The sequence below is a fragment of the Eulemur rufifrons genome, chromosome 6, assembly GCF_041146395.1.
Source record: "Eulemur rufifrons isolate Redbay chromosome 6, OSU_ERuf_1, whole genome shotgun sequence".
NCBI lineage: Eukaryota > Metazoa > Chordata > Mammalia > Primates > Lemuridae > Eulemur > Eulemur rufifrons.
Window position 1 is genome coordinate 85,120,452 of NC_090988.1, and position 13,237 is coordinate 85,133,688.

Below are 13,237 nucleotides of genomic sequence, written 5' to 3' on the forward strand. Positions count from 1 at the left end.
TATATGTGGCCTCTAAAAGGGGTGAAGCTCCAGATGTGGGCTTCTGCGTCCCAGGCCTCCCTAGGAGCCAATTAAGCAGGCACAGCTCTGCCCAGCCTGTCCAGCTTGGCAGCACTCAGGGTTTCCTTTCATTTTAACTGCATTGTGAAAGTATTAATAATACAAAAGGAAACTGACATCCTTCCATCAAACCAATTTTTAAGAAAAATCAAACCAGAATCAACAGGGGGCAGGGAGGGGAGGAAAAAGTTTGACGTGAATAAAATTAGAAAATATTTTATCAGGATTACTGTTCTTTTTTTAAATTTATTTTCTACTCTACCATGGTTTGTCATCTTTAGATGCAATATTGATATGACACTGTGAGAGGATGTTTAGAAATTTTCTCAAATGAATTTTCTTTAGTTCAGTATCTGCTCAACAGCAATAACAAATATTGGTGTATCACTGTTATCCAGTTTTACAAAAAAATTTAAGGGTAACAGAGGTATTCATGCCCTTTGAGCAGATCACATCTGGGAATGTACCGTTAGAAAATATCGTAAACAATTGTAAAACTCAATGTACAAAGACATTCATCATAGCACCATTTATCTTGGTAAATTTTTGTTTGAATCAACCCTTTTATGTTTGAAACAACCTAAATATCCAACCACTGGGGATGCTACTAGGTGATGAATAATGCATGGATTAGTCTAATAAGGGAACCACACTATTGTCTGCAGCCTGTGTTTTGTAAGGCCCCCTGGAAGTTAAGAATAACTTTTATATTCTTAAATGGTTAAAAAAATATATTAAAGGAATTCTATTATATCCTGACCTGTGAAACTAATATCAAATTCAAATTTCAAAATGTAGCTTTATTGGAACATAGGAATGCTCACTTGTGTACCTATTGTATTATTTTTTTTTTTTTTTACTGCTTGTCTATAGCTATGGTGCTGCAATGACAGAGTGGAGTAGTTATGACAAAGACCATAAGAACCGCAAAGCCTCAAATATTTGCTATCTAGCTTTTTATAGAAAAAGTTTGCTGACCCCCTGGTCTCATATCAAGGAAGGAGAGTACACATTCTGGAAATAAACTTCCTGGTTTTGAATGCCAACTCTGACATTTATTACACATGCGACACTAGGAAAGATATTTATCTACTCTGTGCCTCAGTTTCCTCACTTGCAAAATGAAGTACCTATCTCTCAGGGTTGTTGTAATCATTGCATCATAATTCGTAATGTGTTTGGAGCACTGCTCTGCACAGAGTAACGGGAGTAAACGTTAGCTGTGGTTATTACATTTGTACTAAGATGAAAAGTGCTCAAATGTTAGATGAAACATCAGATAAAATGGTATATATGCTATGATTACAACTGTTAATAATAAAACCTTCACATAAAAACTGTCTTGCATAAAATATTCCAAAATATTAATAATAATTATCTTTAACTGGAAGGATTTTTTTCTTTACTGCTGTTCCCAAGTTTACTGTAAGCACTTGAATTACCTATATAATGCTAAAACAATCATAAATACAAAGAACCAGAGATCGTTATAACTATGAAACAGTTCTGTGAAAGTACATCATACATAGGAAATGAGCACACAAATGTAAGCAATGAATATTCTTGTTTGAAAGGCTTTCCTCCTTCTGCTCCTTCATACGCTCTCACTAAATTTTTTACAATTATATATTTTTTGCTACCAAAGGATGACAGTGACACTTATACGCACTTCATCTTTCACCTGTGCTGCTGGTTACTTGGAAGTGTGAGAAGACAAGCTTACCCAAGCTCATCCCATTATACACATTGCTAATTACCACTGACTTGCACTGACAGCACACTTCATTAACCACATTGAAAAATTCATTCCCCAGCCTCTCTGCTCCAGGCACTTGTTTCCAGCTGCCCTCCCCATAGACAGCTGCATTTTCATTCTGTGTTAAATTCTCCTCATTCTTACAATCAATCAGTCAATAAAACAGAGAACTTTCAGGTCAGCTCAGAGTGTGTGACTGGATTTCTGGGGAAAGGAGTTTGGACATGTATAAGCTGAACACCAACCCTTAGTCACAATTTATTAAAACCATTGATTTCCCCCAATGCTATCTTGTTGAAGAAAGCAATTCACATATTTCATTCTTTATTTTCTACTGCACCTGAAATAGCACTACAACACAAAGTTGTGAGTATCTGGGTAAGTAAATTCTGTTACAATGAATCCATGGCTAGGGTGGGATTTGGGCCCTAATAAAACATTTAGTTCCACCTAATTGGCTAGGTGATTTTCCCCCCCAAATGACAGATTATATTTAAGGGGCTCCAGTAGAATAAATGCAAGGGACCCAGGAAAAATATATTGTTTGATACAACTAAAATATCTAGCACAGGCTGGGTGTGATGGCTTATGCCTGTCATCCCAGCCCTCTGGAAGGCTAAGACAGGAGGATTGCTTGAGCCCAGGAGTTGAAGACCAGCTGGGCAACATAGCAAGACCCCATCTCTTAAAACAAAATTAGTTGGGCATTTTGGCACAGGCTTGCAGTCCTATCTAGCCAGGAGGCTGAGGCGGGGGGAGAGGATTGATTCCTTGAGCCGAGGAGTTCAAGGCTGTAGTGAGGTATGATTGTACCACTGCTCTCCAGTTTGGGCAACAGAGCAAAACCTCATCTCTAAAAAATAAAAAATAAAAAACAAAAAACCTAGCACATTGTCTGATATGTAGATAGCATACAACAAACCTTGTGATGATTCAATCTACCTTTACATCCATTAATGCATCCATCCACCTACCCATCCATCCATTATTGATTTATATGTGTACATCTTCATGTATAAAACTGGGTAAAACAAAAATTTAAATTCACAGCCTATACGAAATAAATCAATAGTGTCACCTGTCAACAATTATGACTTATTTTTAAATATCAACTGTTGAGGCAGATGCTAAGCAAAATATTTATGATAAAATAATTAATCTAACCTAAGTCCAGTAGAGAACGTGGACTAGGAGAAACACACATTGAACACCGTAGTAATAGCAACAGTAATAGTATTTGCAAGGTCCAGAGACTGACGTGATATATTCTACGGGGAGAAAGCCAGAGAAGGATGTCCTATATGAAAGACAGTCCTACACGGTACCCAGGTGGGAGACGCTGCAGAGTTTTCCCATGTCATTAATCCCCAATTTTGCTAAGTTTTTATGCATATTTATAGTTTGTTTTCAGAAAAGGAGTAGATCAAGCAACTGGTTCTATATTATACACATGGCCAATCTCCTTTTAAGAACAAGAGGCACAGCTACAATAAAGGTGGATTTCTGTCACATGACTGGATTCATACTTTGCTTCTCTCTTACCTCACTTTCTCTTTTTAAAAGAAGTTTTCTTCTTTCTAACCTTCAAACACAGAATAAAAAAGCATTCCTTAACATTATACGTGATAGTTTTGATTCGATGGCTAAATTTGAAATTCAGTCAAATCACCAGGAGGTTACAAAGGCTAGTTTTTAATAGACACAGAAATGTATTTAGTTTTATAAATGAAGAAAAGACAATTGAGCACTAGAAAAAGGAACCCATCACAGAGACCCAAGTAGAAGAATGCACAGGGATGAGACTTCTCAGGATATCCCTGGGTTATATTTTTCATCTTCCAGTGAGAGCTCTAATAGAATCGATGCAAATAATGATTGATAATATTATAATTTTAAGACAAGATGACTGCCATTTAGGGCCTGTGGGTTAATCTTACTTTGCTTTTGGAATTGTCTTTTATTCTTTTCTAGCAGTAACAGGCTAATAGCTACCCAAATGAAGGAGGAGGAGGAGGTGGAGGAGGAGAAAGAACTGGTATAAAATATTATGGCCTTAGAAATTAGGAAAGGGCCTTGCTTTTTAACAACGAATGGAAATGACCACATCAGTTAGGAACTCAAGATCTAGTAGTGACAGAAATTAGCACAAAGTGAAATGAAGCTTCTACAGTTTATTTACCAGATACTAAGAACATTACCAGGGATCCTCAAAATAGTGCTAATTGATATTTGGATGAATTTTCCTTTGTGGTATGAACAATAGCCACAACAAAATGAAAATTTAAGTTAAAGATAGAGAATAAAACCTTCTAACAATTTTTATTAAGGCATTTTCTGTTCTGGTTAGTGTAATGCAAGCCTATTAATCCTGTTAAATATCACCAAATAAGTTGGTTATGGTCTGGTTATTAAATATACAGGACTACAAAAAGAAAAAATCAAATGGTATTTAGTGTGTCATATTTGTGTTTTTTTAGAAAGGATGGAATCTTCAAGTCATACCAGAACATAGGACAATGGAGATTTGGGGGAAGGGAAATCTATCTTATGCCAAGGATAAAAACCAGGGTCTAGAAATTGACTGAACTATAAAAACTATAGGAATCTTTTGGGTTCTTCTTTTCCCCAATAGGACAATATCTAGTTTGATGAATGCATGATTAGAATTTGAGGTTTCCACAACTACCTAGAAACTATTATTGACAATAATTTTTGGCAAATAGATATAAATACACAAACTGACAAACTAGAGTTTTTACACACTGTTAACCATTTGTGAAACAGCTTATAAAATCATGTTTCTGCTGTAGATATTTCTTTCATCCTAAAATTTGGCCTAATATATTGAGTCCAATTATGAAACATTCCATGATTTCTTAAGCCCATATGAGTAAATTTTCCCTGATTCTAGTATTCATTCTCTGGGCTGTATGTATTATTAATTCATTTTTGAATAATTTTTATTAGTGACTTCCCTGTCACCTCAACTAAATTATAAACGCCTTAAGCTTTAGGCTATGATTTGTACTTGTTCTGCAAACTTTGGATTGCATGGGAGAAGATTGCACCAGAAGCAGGAGGTCTAGGACATACCACAGTTCATTGAATGTCAGGCTAGTTATTTAAGAAATATTTATTGGATTACTCTGTGCCAGGTTCTCTGCTAGGCTCGAGTTATCAGACATAATAGTTGTTCTCATGGAAATTACAAGCTATGAGGAGGCACAATAAAACAAGTAAGCAAAATAAATGACTACAACTTGTCATAGTTCTCTAAAGGAAACACTTTCCATTCAAAAATAGAAAACAGCAACTCAAGCTTGACGATACCTAATTTCTGCACTTACCTTTATTCTTTTCAAACTGGATTGATTTGATTCTAATTTAGAAAGTCTCATGTACTAACAGAAAGTAAATAGTGTCCTTATAGAGCCTCTATGACAGTAGTTAGGAATGAGATTCTCAAACTGCCTGTCTGGGCAAGAATTGCTTCAGAAACTGAGGATAAAGTATGAGCCACTCAAGGTGGAGAACTCAGGTGCTTAGCAGAGAGGATCAGTAGGTTAATAAAGAGTGCGTGGAGTGAGCTACAGGAGAGAACTAGTATAACCGTAAAATGCCCCATACCCCAGAAAGTATCACCAAGTAGAAAATAAGTAGTTGCTTATTTCATCCTGATAAGTGATTGAACTCTCATAAATTATTAATATTATCTTCAATCTAGTGGCTGAAAAGTACCCATATATTAAATCACAAATTTGTATGTCAGAAGTCTGTGCAAAACTTGGATATATTCTCCTGTTGGAGTTTAACAAAGCTAAAATCAAAGTGTGGGCTACAACTGGAGTCTTGTTTGAGACTGAGTTCTACTTCTAAGATTACATCATGATTGGCAAATTTCATTTACTTACAACTGTAGGACTCGTGGCTGCTTGCTTCTTCAAGGCCAGCAAGAGAGTGTCTCTCCTGCTTTGACTCTCATTTATCAAGATGGATGTGAATCCTTTTTTAAAGAGCTCACTTGATTAGGTCAACCCCATCCAGGATAATTCTATTTTCATTAATTCAAAGTCAATTGACTAGAGACCTTAATTGCACCTGCAAAGTCGCTTCACCTTTGCCACATAATGTAACCTAATTACAAGGGTGGAATCCCATCATTGTCAATGTTCCTACTCACACTCAAGATTATACAGGCCTTATGGTACCAGGGGGTTGGAATCTTGGAGAGCATTCAAAAATTTCTGCCTAACATACCTGTAGATTACCTACATGTTTTCTGTCTCATGGCATTAAAGCACAGTAGTTGAGTTTAATAGCAGCCTTCCCCATTCTAATGTTCGCCATAGTTCTCTGAATTCATTATTGTATCCTAAAAATGGGCTTTAAATGCCAATTACCATCTATAATGGCCCTTAAGTCATTGCTGTTTTCACTCAATAATCCATTCATTCATTTGTATATACATATAACCAACTTCATTTATTTTTGTTAACTTCTGACCACAGCATGCATTTGAGTTTACAACTCTAGGCAACATACAATTAAAATATGATAGTGAAATATTGTCTCTGTGCTATGACATCTCTGATCTGCTTTGTGGAATAAGTATAGGGGCTTTCTTCCACTAATATCCTTTTGTACTTGGATGTGGCAAAAGGATCTTTGCTAAAATATTTTTATATGTAATTCCACTTAGGTAAAAACATATGTGGGTGAGGAATTAATATGCCATAAATCTTAAATATTTCTATTAAAGAGTAAAATATTATTTGGTCATTAATAATGTTAGCCCTTCTCCATTTAATAACACTACCACTAGACACTGATTTAGAACATTATAGTCCATACAATAGTTTAAGATCTTTTGATTTTCTCAAAACCCTGTGAAGAGGGTAACAGTTTTTCTACAATTATTCTCTAATTGAGGAGAAAACTTAAAGTAAAATCATTAAAGTAGATTTTTAAGGTCAATCTACAAAGAAGACATAGCAATACTAAATATATATGCACCAAACAACAGAGCTCTGAAATACGTACAGAAAAAACTAATAGAATGGATAGAAGAAATAGAAAAATACAAAATCATAGTTGACATTTCAAAATTCATTTCTCAAAAATTGCTACAACAGTCAGACATAAAATGAGCAAAGACATACATGAATATAACAATACTATTCATGGACAAAATTCAGTCAACATTTATAGTACACTGCACAACAATAGCAGAACATACATTTTTTGAAGTTCAGGTGCAGATTTCACAAGAGAGACCATATCCTGGGCCACAAAATAAACTTAAGCAAAATTAAAAAAACAATGAAATCATACACAGTGTGTTCTCTCACTATGATGTAGTCGAACTAAAAATCAATAAGAAAAATAACACATTCGAAAACATCTCCAAGTGCTTGGAAAACATGCAACAAACTTATAAATAATTCAAGAGTCAAAGAAGTCTTAAGGGGAACTAAAAATGCATTTAAGTGAATTTTAATAAAATACAAAATAACCAAAGTTGTGTGATGGGGACAAGACCACCGGGACTTAGGGACCCTATTTCTGAGTCCGTGGGAGGAGAGGAGGTGAAGGAATGCTGCCTGAGCAGGAGCCAGAGATAAGCGCAGAAGTTAACTGCCTAGTTGACGGACATTCCAGAGATCTGGGAGTACAGCAAAGCAGACTCCTACCTTAAAGCCTGAGGGGCCTCATGCCTAAAAAGCTGTGGAGAGGCTTGACATGAAAGCTTCCCATGGCTATAAAGGAAGATTGCAAAATGTCAGCCTGGTAGAAGAGATGTCAGGCTCCAATACTTAAAAAATACCAGGTCGAGTTCCTTCCCTCCGCTTTCTCAGTAGAACACCTCAGTTAATGGGGAGCTAACCTCCCAAAAAAGAGGTACTAATCTCTTTGTTCCTCAATTGAATGGGCCACAGCTGCTGAGTTCAGAGATACTATCTATACATACCTTAAGGCGTAGTTGTGCTTAGTAATGAGCTATGTGTTCCTGCTTCTATAGATAAAAGAATAATTAGCTAGGCCATCTTATGACTTTCAGGGGAGACTCAAAACTTCTACACATTGTAACCCACGAGCTTTGCATGTGAAATCATTGTAATCTATAGCATGAAAAAGAGAATAAAAACGAGTGCTAGACTTCAGTCAGTACCACCTGGTTCATGGGAATGCTCGTGATCCCCTGACTTCCCCACACCCTTTCACCTTACTTTTTGTGTCCGTGTCTTTGTCTCTCCCATCACTTGCAGCACACACTGTCCGGGGACCTGGTTATATCAGAGGTGCCGTGAACCCCTGATAGTTGTGTAACACAGATAAAGCAGTGCTACAAGGAAAATTTAAAGGACTAAATACTTACCTTAGAAAAAAGAAAAATCTCAGAACAATAATCTAAGTTTTGATCTTAATAAAGTAGAAGAAAAGAGGGAAAAAATGAACCAAAAGCAAGCAGAAAGTAGGACATAATAACAACAAGAACAGAAATCAATGAATTTACAAACAGAAAAATAGAGAAAATCAATGAAACAGAAAACTGGTTATTTTAAAAGATGTAGAAAATTAACAAACATCTAAAAGCTGAGATATAAAAAAAGACAGAGAGAGGAAACAAATGATTAATGACAGCAATGAAACAAGGGGCATCACTACAGACCCTTTAAGCATTATGAGGATACTAAACGAATATTATAAACAACTTTGTACATATAAACATTTGATAATTTAAATGAAATGGATCAATTTCTTGAAAAGTACAATTCACCATAAACCACTAAATATGAAATAGAAAATTTGAGTAGCCCTATAACTCTTAAATACATTGAATTCATAATTATAAAAATCCTGAAAAAGAAACCCAGGACCAGATAATTTCAATGAAGAATTCTAACAAAATTTTAAAGAAAAATTATTATCCATTCTACATGATCTCTTCTAGAATGATAGATAATAGAACAAATTTCAAATCATTGTTTGAGACCAGTAATACCTGTTACCAAAACCTCACAAAGTCAGTTGAAAAAAAGACCAATATGCCTCATGAATATAGATGTAAAAAATTCTTTAAAAATTTAGTCAATAGAATTCAGCAATATGTAAAAACAATTATATATCATGACCAAGTGGGGTATATTCGAGGCATTCAAGATTGGTTTAATATTCAAAAAATAATTAATATAATCTACCATACTAATAGGTCAAAAAATATCATTATGTCAATTCAGAAAAATGTATTTGACAAGATTCAGTACTTATATTTATGATAGAAACTCTCAGAAAGCAAGGAATAGAGGGTCACTTTCTCTACTTGATAATCTACAAAAAGGCTACATCTAATAGCATATATAATGGTGAAAGACTGTTTTCTTCCTAAGAATGAAAAAAAAGATAAGGATATCTATTCTCACTACTCTTATTTTACATAGTACTTGGAGTCCTAGGCAGCTTAATAACCTGGAAAAAGAAATAAAGGGCATATAATTCAGAAAGAAATAAATAAAGCCATCCCTATCTGTAGATATTGTAATAGTGGAACAGCCCTCTTGTATACTATGAGACACTAAACATGACACTAGACACTATAGTATTATGAATGGTTGAGCAGAAAAGCAGGAGCATAGGTTCTTGATGACTTCATTATTATCACATCAGACCTGGACTTATTATATTTGGAATTTTTATTAGATGAGAAAATAAACCTCTTATTTTGTTAAGCCACAAAACATATAATTTCTTACAGATGAAGAATAATAATTAAGTGATAGTCTTTGTATTAATCTATTTCCCTATCTCTAAAATAAGCACAATTATTCTTTCCTCTCACAGGAGTTTAAGAAGATGTGTTATAACCTGTAAAGAATGGTTCTATGAACCGAATTGTGTATGCTCCAAATTCATATGTTGAAGCATTAACACCCAGTGTGATTGTATTTGGAGATAGTGCCCTCAGGAAGGTAATTAAGGTTAGAAATGAGGCCACAGTGTGGGACCTTGGTCCAATAAAGCTAGAGTCCCCATCAAAAAAAGAAGATATACCAGAAAGTTCTCTCCTTCTAGAGGTGAACAGAGAAGAGGACATATGAGGATACAGCACACAGCAAGACAGGCAAAGAGGCCTCACCAGAAATCAATCCTGAGGGCACTTGATCTTGAACTTCTAGTTTCCAGAACTGTGAGAAAATTAAGGTCTGTTTTTTAAGCCACCCATTCTGTGGTATTTTGTTATGGCAGCCTTAGCACACTAATACAAATGGCATGCCAGGAAACAAAGAAAGTAGGTATTTCAAAGATGGAAAGTATGGACAACAGAAATAAATTCAGGAAGAAGGTTGAGACAAGTTACCCATTGGTAATTTGGCAGACAGAAATCAGATGTATTGAGAATAAAACAATAAGGTGACTGTGAGAATAAAATATTATATTCATATATGCATATATTTAGATTTCACAAGTGAAGCTATTTCAGGTATTTCATCATGTTTCATGAGAGTGAGTCAGCAGAATGTATTGGTAGTTCCTTTACCACAGTAGTGGGATTGAATGATACATAGCTAGGGTGACGTATGTGTTTTCCACACACATTCTATGGATTTGTTCAGAAGGAGAAAAGGTGTCTAGATGAAGGGGAGACAATGAATCATATACCAAAAACATCAGTAAATAAGAGTGAAGGATTCCATAATGAGGAGAAAGAAATAAGTTTAACAATGTCTAATAGTATGAGCTTCAAAAGAATTTTATTTTCAATGCAATGATGGACTCAGCAACAGAAATGGAGAAAAGCATAGGCACCCCAAGATCTTCTATATGAAGTTGTGGAGCTGGTGGAGTACAAGAATAAGGAACTAGTAGAGGCAAAGAGGAATAAGTAATAAGTTAAGCAAATTCCTGAGAGTGAGCAATGACTAGACTAGGTGATCTGATGAGGGCCTCCATTCTAGAAAAATACAAAATTTATCTATACTTACTACGTAGCATTGGCAATCCAAGTCACTGATCCTAAATGTATACTAGTCCCAAGTAGGCAAACTCATGAACATGTGTTCCAAGTTCATTCATAGTTCTAGACCAGAGAGCTTGAAAACATCTGAGACACATTCCAATACCCCAACACCAGAAATGTAGTATGATTGTCTACATTAGCCTACAGTATAATCTTAATGAGATACTTTTTAAAAAAATATCCCCCCTCATTCTATCCCATTAGAAACCTTCCCTGGAGGGAATTATATTACTGTAGATATATTCAGCCTTCAATGACCACAGATGTAGGTTTATAGAGAGAGTTTATTTATTTTTTTTTATTTCAGCATTCAGTTTAGGTTACATATATTGCCCTTGCCCTCCCCACCCACCGAGTCAGAGCTTCAAGCGTGTCCATCCCCTAGATGGTGTGCATCACACTCATTATGTATGTATACACCCATCTCCTCCCCCCTCCACATCTGCCCAACACCCGATTAATGTTATTCCTAAATGTGTTCTTAGGTGATCAGTGAAACCAAATTGATGGTGAGTGCATGTGGTGCTTATTTTTCCATTCTTGGGATACTTCACTTAGTAGAATTGGGTTTATGGAGAGAGTTTAAAATGTACAAAGGCCTAAGCATAAGCCAATGAAAAGAGCAGCATTGTCATTAACTTCAGTCCTATTGATGGAGAAAACTCTGCCACTGAAGTTCTTGGACTTAGTTTTCCCTGATCCCTGGGCAGAATATCAGCCAACACTGCCAAGAAACAAATTATCTCTACTATCTTAAGTAACAAGTGTTGTGGAAAATTTCAGAACATCAACTTCCCAAAAATTCAAGCAAGCAGAGAAGAGAGAGTAAGCTACAAAGCAACACTCCATTATCTAAGTGTGAATGGAATCTAAAATTAGAACTAAAATTAAAATAAGTTTGCCCCTATCAAAACATGTCCATGTACAAGAGAAAAGAAATTCTACTGATAACAAAGGCAAGATATGATAACCTTCAAAACATGATGTAAAGTCTTTATAATATTTTTCAATATTCAAACCATACAATAAGAGTCAAGAGATTAGATTCACCACTTAGGAGGGAGAGATAACAGAAATATGAGATATGACTGACTTCAGACATTGGAATTGGATAGACTGCTATTTTACATGGGACACACAGAGCTGATAAATAAAAATGGAAACTCAGCAATCACACCATAAATACATATGACCTTAGATAGTCTACTTTTGTCCTCATGTCACCTGGCCATTTACCTCCTAAAATACGCCAGAAATCTCTGTGCTTCTATTTAATAGCGGGTTACATAGAATCTCTCTATGTAACACAAAATGTTTAAACTGCAAAATTCAGTTTTGTAACATGGCAAAAAAAAAAAAAAAAAAAAAAACCTCACTTTTATTTGGAGATGTTCCCGACAATGAAAGAGGAAATATCCATAGAAATGGATTTTTCTAGAAAAGAAATGATTTTGTAATTAATATACATACTGGAAGAATTTTTTTCCAGTAAAATTGCAAAGGCCTATAAAAAGTTCTTCTTACTCTTCCCCAAATGGCAAAGAGCATTTCTAGATACACCAAAAGTAGAGACTTTGAGAAAATCTTAGATTTCAGCAGAGTTACCCTACAAACCTTTTCTGCAATGTGATTATTTGTATAATAGCAACAAAGAAAAAAAATACGGGAAGTCCTAGATAGACTCATAATTTATATAAATATATATTGTGGGCAATTTATATTTATAATGTAAATTGTGTGGGCAAGGCAAAGGTTTACATACTATCAATACTGAATACTGTACAAATTTCTTTATATGAAAGCATTTATTTTGTGTATTAGCTCTAGTGCAAAGGCATAGAAAGACTTGGAACAAATTGAGGCATGTACCAGCATTGCAACATAGCATTGCATTATGCCAAAGACTTCTCCAAATTAGAAACCCCTTTAAGAACCAGGATGTGGTAGATTTTATTCTGGTCTAAAATATTTGCTGCTGCTCCATGGGAGAAAATTGAACTTTCCTGCTGTGCTGATAGCAGGTTTGACCATATAGCTTGTATTGCCTTTCATAGTGGGACAATTATATATCTCCACCCCACTGATGTGAGGAATGGCTATTTGATTCCCTTTAGCTAATGAATTGAAAAGAAGTAATGTGTGTCTTTTCTGAGCAGAAGTTCAAGCCTAATTACGGTTCTATCAGACCTCTTTTCCCTCTGCCACCAGACCGGTTATTTTCTAGATAAGGAGTCCTTCTGCAGCCTGAGTTTCAGAGTGAATTAATATGGAATAGAGCAGAGCCACAGAGGACCCAAAACAAACAGTACACACAAAAAATATAAGTCCTTGTATTTGAAGCTGTTGAAATTTTGGAATTGTTTCTTACAATATACCTTAGTCTATTCTGATTTTATACAGAATAA